The following is a 20,750-nucleotide window of genomic DNA, read 5'->3' as shown; positions in this document are numbered from 1 at the left end:
CACACGATGTGACGACCCACTTCGCCTGAGACGGGCAGTCAACACTGGTGATAAAAATAAAATATCTGCCTGGCATCGACACAGGATTTCCCATAAAACTGCTGACTGGACATAGAAACTAGGGATACTCCCCGTGGTCAGCACGCTGTGCCCGGAAAGGAATTGTTATTTTACATAACAAAGGGGGAAAAGTAGAAGATGTGCACATAAAATATGCCTTGATTAATACTCAAGCAGTGCCATCTCTGAGGAATCTTTGACCTTGAAAGTGATTTCATTTTACATAGGCTGTTGCGGTGGCTGAATTACCGTCACACCGGCAATCATACGTCATCACTAAAATTCCACGTGAGCATTAGTCATGGTAATCTCCTCTTATTTAAAATAATTATTGTGCCATTATACAATACATAGCCTACCGCATATTACGTATTGCAGAAAAACACCAACAAAATTATTTAAGATGTTTTTGGTTCATAATTGGTCTAGCCTATACTCCAAAATTAATCAAACTCTAGTAATCCCCTTTGAGTGTGGACTGTATTGTTATGCATACTGGATGGACTGATTACCTTATGCTACGCTCCAAACTTTCTATTTATGAGTCTGGGAGAGAACATATAGGCAGGGCTAGGTGATGCTGTTGTTTCATTGGAAGTGCATAAGCGTACACGTATAGTGTATTTGATTTTGAATAGCCTCGTAATAGGGAATTCTCTTATAAATTGATAATTAATAGACTGACACATTACCTATAGCTACAGAAAATCTCACCATAGTAAATGTTTTCATCTCCTCCTCTCTCCTTTATTCCTTTCATCCAGCGCACAGAGAGAGGGGCTGACAACAGTTTAATGAAATACACTATATATATGCTGACACACCTTCAAATTAGTGGATTCGGCTATTTTAGCCACACCAATTGCTGACAGGCATATACAATTGAGCACACAGCCATGCAATCTCCATAGACAAGCATTAGCAGTAGAATGGTCTTACTGAAGAGCTCAGTGACTTTCAACATGGCACCGTCATAGGACGCCACCTTTCCAACAACTCAGCTCATCAAGCTTCTGCACTGCTAGAGCTGCCCTACCAACAGTGCAATTTTTAAGTAAAATATAGGTATTAGGTGAACAATAGATAAGTAAAGAAATAAAAAACAACAGTACAAAGACAGTGAAAAATAACAGTAGCGAGGCTATATACAGGCACCGGTTAGTTGGGCTAATTTTTAAAATATATTTTACCTTTATTTAACTTGGCAATTCCGCTGAACAAGTTCTTATTTTCAATGATGGCCTAGGAACCGTTGGTTAACTGCCTTGTTCAGGGGCAGAACGACAGATTTTTACCTTGGGGATTCGATCTTGCAACCTTTCGGTTACAAGTCCAACGCTCTAACCACTAGGCTACCTGTCACCCCTATTGAGGTAGTATGTACATGTAGGTATGGTTAAAGTGACAATACATATATGATAGAGAGTAGCAGTAGCGTAAATGAGGGGTTGGTGGGTGGTGGGACACAATGCAGATAGTCTGGGTAGCTAATGTGTGGGGGCACCGGTTAGTGGGGCTAATTGAGGTAGTATGTACATGTAGGTATGGTTAAAGTGACTATGCATATATGATATATGATAAACAGAGAGTAGCAGCAGCATGTCGGAGGAAACACCGTACACCTGGCGATCGTGTCAGCGTGCATTGCGCCCAGCCCGCCAAAGGAGTCGCTGGAGTGCGATGGGAAAAGAACATCACTGCCGGCCAAACCCTCCGCTAACTCGGACAAGGCTGGGTCAATTGTGCGCCGGCCCATGGGTCTCCCAGTCGCAGCTGGCTGCAACAGAGCATGGACTCGAACCAGGATCTCTAGTGGGATTAATTAGAACGCTGACTGCGAGCCAGGCCTAATCACCCAACATCAGTGTCCGACCACACTAATGCACTTGTGACTGAATGGAAGCAAGTCCCCACCACAATGTTGTGGAAAGCCTTCCCAGAAGCGTGGAGGCTGTTATATCAGCAAAGGGGGGACAAACTCCATATTAATTCCCATGATTTTGAAATGAGATATTCGACGAGCAGCTGTCCACATACTTTTGGTCATGTAGTGTATGTTAAGTTGTGAAAACATGTTTATCGATGTTCCCAAACAGATTTCACTAGGTTTCCCAAATTAAGCATACAGAGGGTGGCATACAGAGGCTGCATGCTCAAACAGTAATTGATGCTTTTGGAGTGAAATAACCGGAGAAGCCTGAAAAACAAACCAGCTGGAAAGCGACCTCCATTCCCTATTCCATCTGCCTCTGTTCCTGCCCATTTGATAATGGGCCATTCTAAATCAAAACAAATTGAACATATTAGTAAAGACAATATTAAGTTGAGAATATTGAAAATATGATCACTTGATGAGGGAACAGTGTGTGCAGTCTGAGGCAAGGAACCGAGCAAACACTTGTTTTGTTACTTTCTCAAATCATGAATAGGCTCTATTCCGAACTTCACTTCACCAAACCAGAAAACAAGTCTGTTTACGTCCGCACATTAATAATCTCCTAGCAGAAACCTCAAAGTTAGCTAGAACCCCTAAGTTTGCTTTTAAAAGTGCTTGAATGTCACGACTGTGTCAGGCCAGAGACAAGTGTGTTGGATAATGCACATGAAAATATAAAGGAACAGAAGCACCCTGATCTATTTCACCTGTATAGTGCTTGTCTCCACCCCCCTCCAGGTGTCGCCCATTTTTCACATTATCCCCTGTGCACTTATACCTGTTTGTTTCTGTTTGTCTGTTGCCAGTTTGTCTTGTCAAGCTTACCAGCATGTTTTTCGCTAGTCCTTGTTTTCTAGTTCTTCTGGTTTTGACCAGTCTGCCTGCCATTCTGTACCTTACTGACTCTGACCTGGATTACCAACCTCTGCTTGCCCTTGATCTGTCGTTTGCCTGACCCCTGTTTTGTAAATAAACATTTGTGATTCGAACTGTCTGCATCTGGTTCTTATCCTGAGTCCTGATATATGCATCTGCTGGACACAGATACCTTACTTTAAGGGCATTGATACCGAAAACCAGTCAGTATCTGGTGTGACCATCATTTGCCTCAAGCAGCGCAAACCCACATCTCCTTCGCAAAGAGTTGATCAGGCTGATTGTGGCCTGTGAAATGTTGTACCACTCCTCTTCAATGGCTGTGTGAAGTTGCTGGATATTGGCAGGAACTGAAACATGCTGTCGGACATGTCGATCCAGAGCATCCTAAAAATGTTTAATGGTTGACGTCTGGTGAGTATGCATGTCAATGAAGAACTTGGATATTTTCAACTTCCAGGAATTGTGTACAGATCCTAGCGACATGGGGCCGTGCATTATCATGCTGAACCATGAGGTGATGGCGGCGGATGAATGGCACGACAATGGGCCTCAGGATCTCGTCGCGGTATCTCTGTGCATTCAAATCGCCATCGATAAAATGTAATTTTGTTGGTTGTCTGTAGCTTATGCCTGCTCATACCATAACCCCACCACCACACCATAGGGCACTCTGTTCACAATGTTGACATCAGCAAACCACTCGCCCACACCTCGCCATACACGTGTCTACGGTTGTGAGACCGGTTGGACGTACAGCCAAATTCTCTAAAACTACTTTGGAAGTGGCTTATGGTAGAGAGATGTAATTTCAATTATCTGGCAACAACTCTGGTGGAAATTCCTGTAGTCAGCATGCCAGTTGCACGCTCCCTCAACTTGAGACATCTGTGGCATTGTGTTGTGTGATAAAACTGCACATTTTAGTAGCCTTCTATTGTTCCCAGCACAAGGTGAACCTGTGTAATGATCATAATCTTTAATCAGCTTCTTGATATGCCACACGTGTCAGGTGGATGGATTGTCTTGTAAAAGGAGAAATGCTCGCTAACAAGGATGTAAACAAATTTGTGCACAAAATTTGAGAGAAATTAGCTTTTTGTGCATATGGAACATTTCTGGGATCTTTTTTTTTCAGCTCATGAAACATGGAACCAACACTTTACATGTTACATTTTCGTTCAATGTAGTTAGCCATGTTGCTTTCACACTTATAGATTTTATTTTGTATGTTTAACTAGCTGTCTGGCTGGATGGATACCATTCATACTTCCTAGCATAGAATTGTGAGGTAAAAAGTTAGCTTAATCTAGTTATCCTTATGTCTGCATTGCCACTGACTTGACTGGCAGTAGGTTGGGTGTATGCCAGTGGCAATACCTCTTTGTTGCTTGTTTGTTCACTGATAAATTCCAGTAAATATGTGGCAGTCAACAGGCAACAACAAGCTATGGGAGATTAGTAAATAAATGGGGAAATTGACATATGCTTCATATGAAATGCCCATGTTGCTCATCGTTCCAGTGTCTCATACCCCACTCAGTTGCCAGCAACATTGCTTAGCAATATATGGCCTCAAGAAATTGCCAGTGTATCATCAGCTTTAGTCTGTTTTATCTGCTGTATTGGGTGCAGGGAAGTCTGGTATTATACATTGACATGTTAGTCATTACAGGAGCAATTACTGTTGAGTGCCTTACTCAAGGGCACATCTACAGATTGTTTTATTAGTAAATTACGGTTATGAAAAGTTTAAATTGCTGTTAATGATGAGGATGCTGATTTTAAAGAATGACACTATTAACCGTTATCTGTCAGAGCCGGTGCCTTCAAATGATAGACGATCTACTAGGAACAAGTAAACCTGGAGGGGAGGAACCCTGAACCCTCTCCACTAAAGAGTTTGGAGAAGCTGAGAAATCCCTGGGAGACATGAGATCAAGCCGTTGATTATGCAACCTGATACCATCTTTTGCCTGAAATGATTATTTACTATACAATGTGTTTGTTCCTTACTGTCTCAAAATAATCAGGAGTGCTGTGTAGTGAAAGAGCACACTGCTTTATAATCAAATTGTAAATACAACAATTCATAGTTGGAGCACAGATTCATTGTAATAGCATTACTGACAGGTAACAGACATTAATCTAACATGAAATAATACTTATTTCTCATAAAATTAACTATTGAGCTGATGTCTTAAAATGTATTTGTTCATGGAGAGGTACTTTGGCAGGTACAGTATCTGTAAAATAAAGAAACATGTCTGCTTTAGTTTATTGAAGACAGTTGTATCTTTGTAAATGTTCTGCACAAACATCATGGGCTTCAACAACTATCATCTCTGCTAAGTTTTCTGCTATACTTTTCCCTCTCACATTGCTGACTTCCCTAAAAGTTAAAAGCATTCACTCTTTCCTTCCTCAAGGAGTGCCACTCAGGTGTTTCACATAGACATCTTCAATGGTAAGGGAAGAGGGGTATGGAAGCGCACCAATGAATCCTTTGTACAGCACAGATCTGAAAAGACAAATTATATGCGCAAAACTGATTATGCAAATTGTTACATTAGTGTAGTGTAATATAGTATAGTAGCATATCCATGTTCTACGTACAGTGGGGCAAAAAAGTATTTAGTCAGCCACCAATTGTGCACGTTCTTCCACTTAAAAAGATGAGAGAGGCCTGTAATTTTCATCATAGGTACACTTCAACTATGACAGACAAAATGAGGAAAAAAAATCCAGAAAATCACATTGTAGGATTTTTAATGAATTTATTTGCAATTTATGGTGGAAAATAAGTATTTGGTCAATAACAAAAGTTTATCTCAATACTTTGTTAAATACCCTTTGTTGGCAATGACAGAGGTCAAACGTTTTCTGTAAGTCTTCACAAGGTTTTCACACACTGTTGCTGGTATTGTGGCCCATTCCTCCATGTAGATCTCCTCTAGAGCAGTGATGTTTTGGGGCTGTTGCTAGGCAACACGGACTTTCAACTCCCTCCAAAGATTTTCTATGGGGTTGAGATCTGGAGACTGGCTAGGCCACTCCAGGACCTTGAAATGCTTCTTACGAAGCCACTCCTTCGTTGCCCGGGCGGTGTGTTTGGGATCATTGTCATGCTGAAAGACCCAGCCACGTTTCATCTTCAATGCCCTTGCTGATGGAAGGAGGTTTTCACTCAAAATCTCACGATACATGGCCCCATTCATTCTTTCCTTTACACGGATCAGTCGTCCTGGTCCCTTTGCAGAAAAACAGCCCCAAAGCATGATGTTTCCACCCCCATGCTTCACAGTAGGTATGGTGTTCTTTGGATGCAACTCAGCATTCTTTGTCCTCCAAACACGACGAGTTGAGTTTTTACCAAAAAGTTATATTTTGGTTTCATCTGACCACATGACATTCTCCCAATCTTCTTCTGGATCATCCAAATGCTCTCTAGCAAACTTCAGACGGGCCTGGACATGTACTGGCTTAAGCAGGGGGACACGTCTGGCACTGCAGGATTTGAGTCCCTGGCGGCGTAGTGTGTTACTGATGGTAGGCTTTGGTACTTTGGTCCCAGCTCTCTTCTCTGCAGGTCATTCACTAGGTCCCCCCGTGTGGTTCTGGTATTTTTGCTCACCGTTCTTGTGATCATTTTGACCCCACGGGGTGAGATCTTGCGTGGAGCCCCAGATCGAGGGAGATTATCAGTGGTCTTGTATGTCTTCCATTTCCTAATAATTGCTCCCACAGTTGATTTCTTCAAACCAAGCTGCTTACCTATTGCAGATTCAGTCTTCCCAGCCTGGTGCAGGTCTACAATTTTGTTTCTGGTGTCCTTTGACAGCTCTTTGGTCTTGGCCATAGTGGAGTTTGGAGTGTGACTGTTTGAGGTTGTGGACAGGTGTCTTTTATACTGATAACAAGTTCAAACAGGTGCCATTAATACAGGTAACTAGTGGAGGACAGAGGAGCCTCTTAAAGAAGAAGTTACAGGTCTGTGAGAGCCAGAAATCTTGCTTGTTTGTAGGTGACCAAATACTTATTTTCCACCATAATTTGCAAATAAATTCATAAAAAATCCTACAATGTGATTTTCTGGATTTCTTTTCTCATTTTGTCTGTCATAGTTGAAGTGTACCTATGATGAAAATTACAGGCCTCTCTCATCTTTTTAAGTGGGAGAACTTGCACAATTGGTGGCTGACTAAATACTTTTTTGCCCCACTGTATGATGCATTCATAGCCGTGTAGTTATGTAAATGTAAACTTTTTGTTTCACCATGAATATCTGCACACAAATTGCATCACACACGACACATATGTTATTTAAACTTGATCTGCCCATCAACAACTTTTGTATACATCATGCATTTCTGAGGTCCCATCTAGTTTGGGTTTCAACAACAGCATTTCATCCACAGGTCCTGGCTTCACCCCCTATATAATACAAGCTGTTGGTAAACAACCAGTTGTAAGCAAATATATTTATCACCAAGGCAAGCTTAATTACAGACAGCTATGTTGTGTAGATCAGTAGCTAATGCGACTGGCTACATGGATACAGTTTGAAGGAAGTTGTTAACTAGCATTAGTGCAAATACTGGAGGTCTATGGTAGCGGTTAGCATTGACTTCCAGTCAATTTGCTTGGCTCGCAAAGCTACTTCTCACTTCCTCATACTGGACGCAGAGACAAAAATGGTATCCACAAGTTCATCTGACTCTGGGGAAGTAGTTATAAAGGGCGTAATTGAGAAAATCCAGAAGTATCCCTTTAACCAGAAAGTTAGCTAATGTTAGCTATAAACAACTGCAACAAATACAGTAGCTAGCTACGGTACATAGCTACCTTCATAGTCACACAGGTAGGAAGACATAAAACTTGAATCCCTTCTCCAGTTTACATTTAGGTGCACTTGTAGATGACCTGGTGATACTGTGTACATCGTTAATAGTAATCCTAGGAAGTTGTAGCAAACAACGTGTGAAAATTGTTTGAGATGCCATCGCTCCTGTATGCAATGCAGCACTTCCGCCTAAACAGGAAATGAGGGGTATAGTTTAGTCATACCCTGGAAATCGTTTGGTATAGAGCCTGTAGTCGTATCATGCAGCCCATATATGTTCTGATTTCTAAGACATTCTAAGGTTTGTATCATTCACCACTACAGTTGCCAAATAACTCCAAATCTAGCATATAGGACCTGTTTCAAATGATCGTTTTTACACTCAACATAGCCACTTCATCTGCGGAAAAATATCCAGTTTATTTTATTCAGCTAAGTTAAATAATATTCTTCTTACTATAATATAAAATAATGCCACTGGACTTAAAATCATATTGTAACGTCTGGTTCCAACTCACACACGTAGATCACCTGAACGAAGCTCACTTTCCAGTTCACACTCTCAAACACCTAAATCCCCTGAACGCAGCTCACTCTCCAGATCCCAATCACCTGAATTCTAATCACCTGTTCACACACCTGTATGTCATTATCACACACTATTTAGTTCAGTTCTTTGCACCCCATCACTGTGCGATACTGTTTGTTTTGTGACACACATCTGGGCGCTGGGTTTCCCGTGAGTTACTCCTCCTGTGTATGACAGTTTTTGCCTGCCTCACTAATGACGCCTATTCCCTGCCTGTACTTTAGCCTATCGGATTTCCTGTTATCTATCTATTGCCTGATCTCCCGGACTACGTTACTAGCCTTTTCCCTCCCTGTACTGTTGCCCTTTTGGACCCCCTGTGTATGACCTTCTGCCTGCCCGTGGACCCAGCTACCTGCCTCCTCCTATGGTCCTTTGTGCATGTTCATTACACATATCTTGTCTGGTAAATGAACAAGCTTACAACCTATGGCATGGCGCATAGCCAGATAACATATAGTAAGCCAACACATATTCTGTTCTTCTGAAAAAAAATGTATTCATATCATATATTTCTTTAGACCTGCCTAAAATAAATCAATTTATTGTGATGGTGTATTAAACTGATTTGACTTTTTAAAATGTATATGTTCTAAAGGCACGCATCAGCGACTTGTATGCATGGAGGACTGGAGATGCTAAACCTGTTTGTTAAATAACGGTCATTTACCGTGAGACTGGCAGTCTTTTGAATGACAATAACCGCCTGACAGAATTTCATGACCGCCACAGCACTAGGCTAGGGAAAACAAATTGTTCCTGTCTTTATGTGTGTATTAATTAACACTGACGCACGTGTGTGTACACACACACACACACACACACACACACACACACACAAAGGGTGACAGACACAACACGTACAAGTACAAACACACTGTATACCCCCTCACCCCCACAGACACATGCACAAACTGCACCACCTATTTCCCCCCTCCCTCACATCCCACACACACTGCCCCTCCCAGCGCACCCTTCCTCCCCTGTGTTTAAAAACCTAGAACGTCCGACTAAGAGCACTTAAGCCAGTGCTTAGCAGCATAGAGGAGGAGTGGAGCTCTGTGGAACAGTGGAGAAGTCTAGCCGCTACCTCTCAGTTAGAGAGAGAGAGAAGAGGTAAGGTGGGGGGGCTGGAATTCCCTCCAGACAGCTTACTGAAACAACGTTGGCACAGGTTCAGAGTCCGAGTCAGAGCGGCCTTAAATCTCCTACAGGCTAGTTCACCCTGGGTGAAATAACTCCACCACAGAGAGGGAGATAGATTGAGCTGGAGAGAGAGTGGAAGGGAGGGAGAGAGAAAGGGAGGGAGGGAGAGCGCAAAAGAGAGAGGGAGGGAGAGAAAGAGCGGGGAAAGAGACAGAGAAGAGGGAGAGAGAGAGAGAATGAGATCCCCCACTGAGTCAGCAGAGAGCAGGAGAAGAGGGTGTATGGGAGAAAGACAGATTTATTGAATGAATAGACACTCAGCAGATTATACACAGAGGGAGAGTAGGCGGATAGTGGGTCCTCATTTAAAAGTTGTCACACCATAGCGCAGCTTGCGTGATGCTGCAGAATGTTATGGCACTTTGGAGTGCATGATGTCATAGTATTTTACTGTCAGCTATTGTTGCAGTTTAATGATCATTCAACCACTTGAGAGCATCTTTGAGGGCATCTTTATGAAGCTTGTGGTGCTTGCTTACTTTTCCAAATAATCCTACAGAGGCCCATGCTGGCCAGACGTTTTGATTGCTATAGCCTATCTGAAAGAGCATATTCCAAGGTTTTTAATATTTTTTCGTTTTTCCAAACAACACAAAATGTTTTACAGATGGTCTCTCTTTCAAAATATAATATTTTCCAAGAATAACCACAGCTACATGCCTACTGATGACAATCAGCAAATACCGATTCGGGGAAAATATGCTTTCTATTGTATTCTGTTATATTCCATCGTATTCATATTGTAAAGGGCTGGGGAATATAAGAATGTGATGTCTGCTAAATTAGTCGAGATAATTTCATTGACATGGCACAGCCATAGCCTCAGCTACTACAGCACAAATAAATCAATCTTAAAACATGCTATTCTTCTCTTTTGAAATAAATTATCTTTATACATTATTTTTACTGACCTCCCTAAACAAAATATTAATGGATTTCTTTGTGATTGTGTATATTAAAATGATTTATTAGACTGGGGTCTATTGGTAGGCTACTCATCCAGTCCCAGCTATTATTCTGTTAATATGCATATGGTGCAGTAGACCTTCATGGTACTTTGAGGATGAAATGCTCAGAAAGTTTGTTTGACTTTTATGATATTTATCTCAATGTAGGCCCACTGCTAGAGTACAAAATACACATATTTAGGAAGAGTCAGGGACAGGTGGGATCAAGGTTTTTATTGAAGTTAAGTTATAGAAATGATATGGAGCTTGTCATGACTGTTCTGTGAGGGTCAGAATGGGTCAGATCAGACTGGTGGGATTGTGACAGTAACCAGGCCTCTCTCTTCCACAGAAGGTGGGGGGGGGGGGCTGCTGGATGGTTGACTGTTCACAGCCGGTCGTAAATTACAAGACTCTCTCTTTTACCCTTTAGTATCAACTAAAGGATTGTCCCTTTGTCTCCAAAGACTTTTGCCCCCCCCAAAACTCTAACATCCAAAAAGTGAACACTGGAACAATATTTCTAACATCTGAATGTGGGAAATGATGAGTGTCACGCCCTGACCTTAGAGAGCCGTTTTATTTCTCTATTTGGTTAGGTCAGGGTGTGATTTGGGGTGGGCATTCTATGTTGTCTATTTCTTTGTTTTTGGCCGAGTATGATTCCAAATCAGAGGCAGCTGTCTATCGTTGTCTCTGATTGGGAATCATACTTAGGCAGCCATTTTTCCCACTTTCTGTTGTGGGATCTTGTTTTTGTTAGTTGCTGGTTTAGCGCTACATTACTTTACGTGTCATTTATCTTTCTTGTTTTTTTGGTGTTCGTTTAAAACCTTTTAGGGATAAGGGGCAGCATTTTCACTTTGGATGAATAGCGTGCCCAAATTGAACTGCCTCCTACTCTGTCCCAGATGCTAATATATGCATATTATTATTACTATTGGATAGAAAACAGTCTAAAGTTTCTAAAACTGTTTGAATTATGTCTGTGAGTATAACAGAACTAATATGGCAGGCAAACTTCCAAACAGGAAGTGGAAATTCTGAGGCTGGTGGTTTTCAACTCATCGCCTATTCAAATCCCAGGAAGATATGGATTTGTTTGCACTTCCTACGCCTTCCACTAGATGTCAACAGTCTGTAGAATGTTGAATGAAGTTTATACTGTGTTGTGGGGCCGGATGAGAGGGGAATGAGTCAGTGGTCTGGCAGATTGCCAGTTCCTGGTCATGCGCTTTCCTCATGATATCGCCTTGCGTTCCATAATTTCTACAGACACGAAGGAATGCTCCGGTTGGAACGTTATTGGATATATATGATAACAACATCCTGAAGATTGATTCTCTACTTAGTTTGACCAGTTTATTCGACCTGTGATATAACTTTTTGAAGTTTTTGTCCGACGTTATGTGGCACTTGCACGAGCGTTTGGATATGTGTACTAAACGCGTTAGCAAAAGTAGCTACTTGTACATAAATAATTGACATTATCGAACAAAATAACAATTTATTGTGGAACTAGGATTCCTGGGAGTGCATTCTGATGAAGATCATCAAAGGTAAGGGAATATTTATGATGTAATTTCGTATTTCTGTTGACTCCAACATGGCAGAGAAATGTTATTTATATCTGAGCACCGTCTCAGATTATTGCATGGTGTGTTTTTTCCGTGAAGTTTTTTTTAAATCTGACACAGCGGTTGCATTAAGAACAAGTGTATCTTTAATTCTATGTAAAACATGTATCTTTCATCAAAGTGTATGATGAGTATTTCTGTTATTAGATGTGGCTCCCTGCAATTTCAGACATTTCTGAACATGGTGCCAATGTAAACTAAGATTTGTGGATATAAATATGCACATTATCGAACAAAACATACATGTACATATGTATGATGTCATACATGATGTCCTATGAGTGTCATCTGATGAAGATCATCAAAGGTTAGTGATTCATTTTATCTCTATTTCTGCTTTTTGTGACTGCTATCTTTGGCTTTTTGTGACTGCTATCTTTGGCTATCTTTGGCTGGGAAAATGGCTGTGTGTTTTTTGCACTTGGCGGTGATCTAACGTAATCATATGTTGTGTTTTCGCTGTAAAGCATTTTTTAAATCGGACACGATGGGTAGATTAACAAGATATTTATCTTGCATTTGCTGTATTGGACTTGTTAATGTGTGAAAGTTACATATTTCAAAAAAAAAAAATGAATTTCCCGCGCTGCCTTTTCAGCGGAATGTTGTGGGGGGGGGGTTTAGAAAGGTTAATAAATTCAAAATGTACACCTACCACGCTGCACCTTGGTCTCATTCCGACGACAGCTGTAACAGAGAGATGGTCTATGGAAAACGAATGTCTATTTTGTGATGCCATTAAAATATTTATAAAAATGGTATAATGAAAATACTGTAACTTGATAAGTATACGCACTGTATATGTCAGGTTCTCATCATATATGTTGTGCTTGAGACATGAAAAATCTGGAAGTATTTTTGTTAAAGATAGGAATGTGATTTTAGTTTTTTAATGAGATCACAGTTATGATAATACTTTTCACCAGTAAGTAGCCATGCCCTGAGGGAGCTCAAAGATTGTGTCAGGAGGATGATAATGCCAATTTTACGTGAGTCTATAAAGGCTAGGAAGAGAAATTAACATCAGACCAGAAAGACGTGAGACCGTGGTCCACACGTTTGAAATGGCTAGAACGTTGAACCTCAACACGAGGTGAAGAAGATAAACTCACCAGACTAGACCCGAACATTGCCAGGCTGCAGCTGAGCATGTAAAGTGGTTCAAACTCTGACTATTCACATGAGCTAAGAACAAGTTCTGAACAAAGACACCACTGGTAACCGGACAACTAAGAAGAAAGACATTGTGACCTCTGGTGGACAATCAATTCAATTTTCACAGAACTGCTTAGAGCAATTTCGATGAGGCTCTCTTATTCAGATATTGCTAAGTGGACTGAAGGCAGGGCATGAAAGAGATAACGAATCCAGTTGTTTGTGTTATCCGTTTCAGGATTGTACCTGCGTTATTGCGCACCCAACTCACTCAGGTGCTTCGCTATATCACATTTGACATTGTCCAGAAGCTTGAGTTAATTTGCACACAAACAATCATACAATGATGGAAAGATCTGATTGTTGTCCTTGTTAATGCAGACAGAGAATAGCTCCAACTTCTTAATCATAGCCTAAATTGTGTCCTGCACGTTGAATATAGTTGCTGAGATTCCCTGTAATCCTAGATTCAGATCATTCAGGTGAGAAAAAACATCCCCCAGAAAACATCCCCCAGATAAGCGGTCAGAGGACAAACCATCCCCCCCCAAAAAAATTCAGCCTAGCACTATTTTCAATGGCTGTCCTCAGATAATCACATGGTGTGCTTTCGCCGTAAAGCCTTTTTGAAATATGACACAGCGGCCCGATTAACAAGAAGTTCAAGTTTATTTTGATGTATTACACTTGTGATTTTATGAAAGTTAAATATTTATAATTCTGTAGTTTGAATTTCGTGCTCTGCAATTTCTCCGGATGTTGGCCATAAGAAGTTAAGCTCGTCTCTCAATTCAAAAAAATATGTCAATACTTTGCTCCTTGATAACCAGCACACTTCTGTATGTTGTAAAAGCGGACATGGTCGCTGCCCATATCATTGCATAGTGCAGAAAATACACATACATTTTCACTGTAGTGTCCAAAACCTCTTTCAAGCTTTCAGGCATTCCCTTGGCAGCAAGTGGTGTCGGGAGCAGCTGCTTGCACGCGCGTTACCACTCCACTATGTCTCCATGTCATGGCTTTTGCACCATCAGTACTGATACCAACATGAGCAGCAGCTACGTTCGGCTACATACGGACCATTAGTGGAATTCCCAAGAGAGAGTAACGGTTAATGTAATTGGATGTTAATTATTTGACTAGGCTACCTGTATTTGACATTGTGTTGTTATTTCCCTGAACACTAGATTGTTTCATTTTATTTTTGGCAATGAAACGAGGCTACTCAGGTGAGAAAAAATCCTCACCCAAATGTATAGCCCCATGGAAAATATAATTGGACTGTTTAAATATGCGGGGGGAAAAAAGTTTTTTTAAAAGTGAATCACATTTTTATTTGGCGTTACGCGTATCCCAGTTTGGGAATACCTGGCCTAGTGGATAGTAGTATTTTAGGCATATCATGTGAGTTAGGCCTCATTTCAAATCATTGTCAGAAGCGCAAGAGATACTGTTGCATGATAAACAGGTGCAAGCAGTGTAAACCTCACTAAATACATTATAAGTAATACCAGAGAGTATGTTCTATTTTATTTTTTAATTGCAAATCCTTTAAAACAGCATAGCAAAGTTTATAAAAAGCTGTATTTGTGAAATTGCTTTATCTGACATTTTGCAGTCGCATGAGGCTTGGTGATCATAGAATCAATCAGTAGGATATAAAACAAAGACTCAAATAGGCAACAGAAGCAGCAAAAGAATGATAGGGCTGAGTGACTAAATTAGGCTAAATAAATGTATGTTATTTTGTTGAGAACTCATTAAGAGGCTGCTTCTATCTTCAATGTAGGGTACTAGGGCGTAACTAGCCCCCTGGGGTAACCCCCCACCCCTGTAATTCACATTAAGACCACAAGATTTCACATATTGATTTACCAACACTTTCCCTGGCTGCCACTGATCTTGCTCAAGAAAACATGTCATCTGTGACATCACAACTTTTGGAGATATTTAAATAAACAAAACGATTTTGTGATAAGTTTATGAAATATTTTAGATTTTGAAAAAGTTGTAGATATATTCCAATGAAGTTATATCTATAATAATTGTTGTAATATTCAAGTAGAAAAGCCTTAAGATAAATAATCGACTTGTTTAGAGAGAAATATTTAAAAAATGTTTGAGGAAAGTAGTAATATGTTGGATGAGTGTGTTGGGGGCAACTCGCACGGCTACTAGCCCCTGGGGGCAAGTTACCCCTTTATTGTTATGACTGTGTTTCTACCTGTCATTTAGACAATGACTAGCCAAGTTGGCAATAGTTTATGCTAACTTGCTAGCTAGCAACTTTACTTTACATGTGCAACACCCCCCCTCATATTTTATTAAAATAATAAAAATAAGACAACTAGACTTAGCTTTTAAGTATTACTTACTACGGAATTTTAAAACAGATTAAATTGATTTTAAGACACTTGTGTGAAACTCTATGCCATAATCTTCTACCGGTGTAACTGGCACCCACGGTGCTTTAAAAAATTGATTATTTTCTAAAAACAAAATTTCATGAAATAACTTATAAAGTGTCAACTGTAACCATTTATTTCCCTTCATCCACACACCATTCTTATTCCAAACGTTTCTTTTTTGTGTCAGCAATTAGACATTGTTCTTAGGGGGGGCTAGTTACCCCCTAGTACCCTAGTCATTCATTCAGAAGGTTAAATTTAAAATTGATGACCAGGATAAGTTTTCATTAGGATCTAATAATCCATGCCTTCTGGGAATGTTCGACAGTCCAAAAGTTATGGGTGGAGTTAGAAAGTGGTTTGTCAGAAGTATTACCATTGAAATTAACTTTAATTCATCTTTCTTTATACGTATGTGAAAACAGGGCATACAGTGGGGCAAAAAAGTATTTAGTCAGCCACCACTTGTAGTGAGATGGGATGGACAATACTTTTCTTGTCAATCTTGAAAAAACGTATACTTAGAAACTGAAAGCCAACCAAATCAGCCTTTTAAATGCTTTATTATCCAAATGTTGAAGGTGCGTGAGCAACAGAGAGAAACAAAATGGTGCAATTTGAGGCCATGTGGTGGAGAGTGATGCGGCCGCTGGAGATGGGGGTGTGAGCAGGTGGGTCTGGGTAGGTTTGTTGTAGTTGTCGTTTGTATGAGTATGTTTTGTATTGTCTAATAAAGAAAAAGAAAAATCTTACATAGAATTTTAAAAAGGACAAATTACAAGCTTGCAACACACATCAGATTATTCATTATGAATAGGATTGATTAGATTTATTTTGTTAACATTCTTCATTGTAGCACCAATGTCACAAATAATTTAACACACACACACACAACATGAGCAGATTAACTTGGTCAAAACATTTCTTTATTAAAGACGATCAGAAAATGTGTTGGTACTCCTGAGAGGCTCAGCGGTCTAAGGCACTGCATCTCAGTTCTAGAGGTGTCACTACAGACCCTGGTTCGATTCCAGGCTGTTTCATAACCGGTTGTGGTTGGAAGTCCCATTGGCGGGGCACAATTGGCCCAGCGTCATATGGGTTAGGGTTTGGCAGGGGTACGCCTTGATTTTAAAAAATCCAAAGCCACGAATGAGTGAGTCACTCAGCTTTATTCTGATAAATATAGCTTTATGCTGACAAATATAGTTTAATTAAGCAAAATAGCCTACTAAATAGGCCAAGCCTAAGTACATTTCATAAATTAAATTAATTGATTAAGTAGCTCAGGTCTTGAAAATATGGGCAACCTTTTCCTCCCTCTCCTTCACATTAGCAAAGAAGGACTCCGTGTTTCAGAAACTTTTAGAGGGAGAGAAAACTAAAGCCCACTGTGCCTGGTCGCAGGCTTGCAGCGAATTCAAAAGGTGTAGACCTTACAGTGAAATCACTTACTTAACCAACAATGCAGTTTTAAGAAAAATAGGTGTTGAGAAAGTATTTACTAAAATAAACTGAAGTTAAAAATAAATCAAATAAAACATTTAAATATATAATCTAAAAATAACAAATAATTAAGGAGCAACAATAAAAAAAACAGTAGCGAGGCTATATACAGGGGGTACCGGTACAGAGTCAATGTGTAGGGGCACAGGTTAGTCTAGGTAATTGAGGTAATATGTACATGTACAGTTGAAGTCGGAAGTTTACATACACTAAGGTTGGAACCATTAAAACTCGTTTTTCAACCAGTCCACAAATTTCTTGTTAACAAACTATTTTTGGAAAGTCGGTTAGGACATCTACTTTGCACGTGACACAATACATTTTTCCAACAATTGTTTACAGACAGATTATTTCACTTAGAATTCACTGGATCGCAATTCCAGTGGGTCAGAAGTTTATGTAATGGGCTGTAAGGCACAAGTACAGAGGTTCTTCCTTTAAAAGTTGCACACCTTGCGGGCTTCCTGCAGAATTCTATGACACGTTATTTACGTATCAACCATTGTTGCCAATAATGCTAATTAGTGCTAGTTTGACCACCAGAGGGCATCTTTGAGAAGTATTTTTTTATATTGGCTTTACTAGAGAATTTAAAACCTTTTTTTGTAAGAACATAGTATATGCGATTGATTTTAAGAAATAAAGCTTATTTAATTAGATAAAAATTCTAGTGTTTCTATTCCAAGAAAAACAAAACCCTCAGGGTTTCCATTAGGATGGAAAGGAAAATATGGCGCTGTACAACGTGACGGTCAGTTGCAAAATAATCCTACAATTTCCATACCCTAATTGTAGGCTAACCAATACCCAAACGGAGATTCAGTGAAAATAAACATCTCATTGATTTATCAAAACCAGTCCCCATGCTTGTCTCAGAGCAGCACGAAACGTATCTGAAATAGTTGACCACACACAGGTAGGCTATTGCTTCAAATCCTATTATAACAGTTGGATGACTTTGGGTGTTCAAGTAAGCACAATTTGTTGCAATCATTAGCCTACTTGATTAAAAATGTATCCGTAACTCTGCCAAGCCTACAAGCAAGAAACTGACGATAGTACAATGCAACAAATACATTGATCATCTCAGCAAGGTTTACCCGTGGTCGTGGAGCTGGGGGGAAGTGCAACTAAAATGTAGCTGAGATGTACTGTACAGTATTTGGAATAAACATCTGCATTTTGAAATTCTTATTTTCTTAACAAGTCACATACGTTGCATGAACTCACTCTGTGTGCAATAATAATGGGTAAAATAAATAAATAACAGCAGACATAGAAAATCCCTTTGAGCATGGTGAAGTTATTAATTACACTTTGGATGGTGTATCAATACACCCAGTCACTACAAAGAGACAGCCATCTTCACAAACTCAGTTGCCGGAGAGGAAGGAAAACGCTCAGGGATATCACCATGAGGCCAATGGAAACTTTAAAAACAGTTACGGAGTTTAATGGCTATGATACAAGAAAACTGAAGATGGATCCACTAAATTGTAGTTACTCCACAATACTAACATAAATGATAGAGTGAAAAGAAGGAAGCCTGTACAAAATACAAATATTCCAAAACATGCCTCCTGTTTGCAATAAGGCACTAAAGTAAAAGAGTAAAAAATGTGGCAAAGAAATGAACTATGTTAAATTTTGGGTGAATCTAACACTACACATCACTGAGTATCACTTCATATTTTCAAGCATGGTGGTGGCTGCCTCATGTTATTGGTTAGCTTGTCATTGGCAAGGACTAGGGAGATTTTTTTAGGATAAAAATAAATGAAATAGAGCTAAGCTAACCACACTGCATGGTCAAAAAGGGGGAGAAGTAGAGACGCTCACTCCTAGTCTGTCAACTTCCAAACGGTCTAAACCAGGTATTACCAAACTGGGGTATGCGCAATGTCGTTGAGGGTACACATTTTTTTATTTTTTAGAAAAACATATTATTTTTTTTTATTATTTTTTTATTCTTCACATTTTCAAACACTCCATTTATATTTTCCAATGGGGCAATACATTTGGGTGAGTTTTTTCTCTCGCCTGAGCAGCCTGCAAAAAATTAAACTTATCCATCTAGTGTTCAGCAAAATAACCATAAATACAGGTAGCCTAGTCAAATCATTAACATTCAATGACATTAACCATTACTCTCTCGTGGGAATTCCACTAACGGTCCATATGTAGCCAAACATACAGTTGAAGTCGGAAGATTACGTACACCATGGCCAAATAAATTTCAACTCCGTTTTTCACAATTCCTGACATTTAATCCTAGTAAAAATTCCCTGTCTTAGGTCAGTTAGGATCACCACTTTATCATAAGAATGTGAAATAATAGCAGAGAGAATGATTATTTCAGCTTTTATTTCTTTCATCACATTCCCAGTGGGTCAGAAGTTTACATACACTCAATTGGTATTTGGTAGCATTGTCTTTAAATTGTTTAACTTGGGTCAAACGTTTCAGGTAGTCTTCCACAAGCTTCCCACAATAAATTGGGTGAATGTTGGCCCATTGCTCCCGAAAAAGCTGGTGTAACTGAGTCAGGCTTGTAGGCCTCCTTGTTCGCACACGCTTTTTCAGATCTTCCCACACATTTTCCATAGGATTGAGGTCAGGGCTTTGTGATGGCCACTCCAATTCCTTGACTTTGATGTCCTTAAGCCATTTTGCCACAACTTTGGAAGTATGCTTCGGGTCATTGATCATTTGGAAGCCCCATTTGCGACCAAGCTTTAACTTCCTGACTGATGTCTAGAGATGTTGCTTCAATATATACACATCATTTTCCATCCTCATAAAGCCATCTATTTTGTGAAGTGCACCAGTCCCTCCTGTAGCAAAGCACCCCCACAACATGATGCTAACACCCCCGTGCTTCACAGTTAGAATGGTGTTCTTCGGCTTGCAAGCCTCCCCCTTTTTCCTCCAAACATAACGATGGTCATTATGGCCAAACAGTTCTATTTTTGTTTCATCAGACCAGAGGATATTTCTCCCAAAAATACGAAATTGTCCCTATGTGCAGTTGCAAACCGTAGTCTGGATTTTTTATGGTGGTTTGGAGCAGTGACTTCTTCCTTGCTGAGCGGCCTTTCAGGCTATGTCGATATAGGACTCGTTTTACTGTGGATATATGTAACTTTCACAAATTAACAAGTCCAATACAGCAAATGAAAGATAAACATCTTGTTAATCTACCCATCGTGTCCGATTGTTTTTAATGTTTTACAGTGAAAACACAACATATATTTATGTTAGATCACCACCAAATCCAAAAAACACACAGCCATTTTTCCCAGCCAAAGATAGTCACACAAAAGCAGAGATAAAGAGATAAAATCAATCACTAACCTTTGATAATCTTCATCAGATGACACTCATAGGACATCACGTTACACAATACATTTATGTTTTGTTCGATAATGTGCATATTTATATCCACAAATCTAGGTTTACATTGGTGCCATGTTCAGAAATGCCTCCAAAATATCCGGAGTAATTACAGAGAGCCACGTCAAATAACAGAAATACTCATCATAAACTTTGATGAAAGATACATGTTTTACATATAATTAAAGATA

The sequence above is a fragment of the Salvelinus namaycush genome, chromosome 11 (assembly GCF_016432855.1).
Source record: "Salvelinus namaycush isolate Seneca chromosome 11, SaNama_1.0, whole genome shotgun sequence".
NCBI lineage: Eukaryota > Metazoa > Chordata > Actinopteri > Salmoniformes > Salmonidae > Salvelinus > Salvelinus namaycush.
This window is presented reverse-complemented; position numbering follows the sequence as displayed.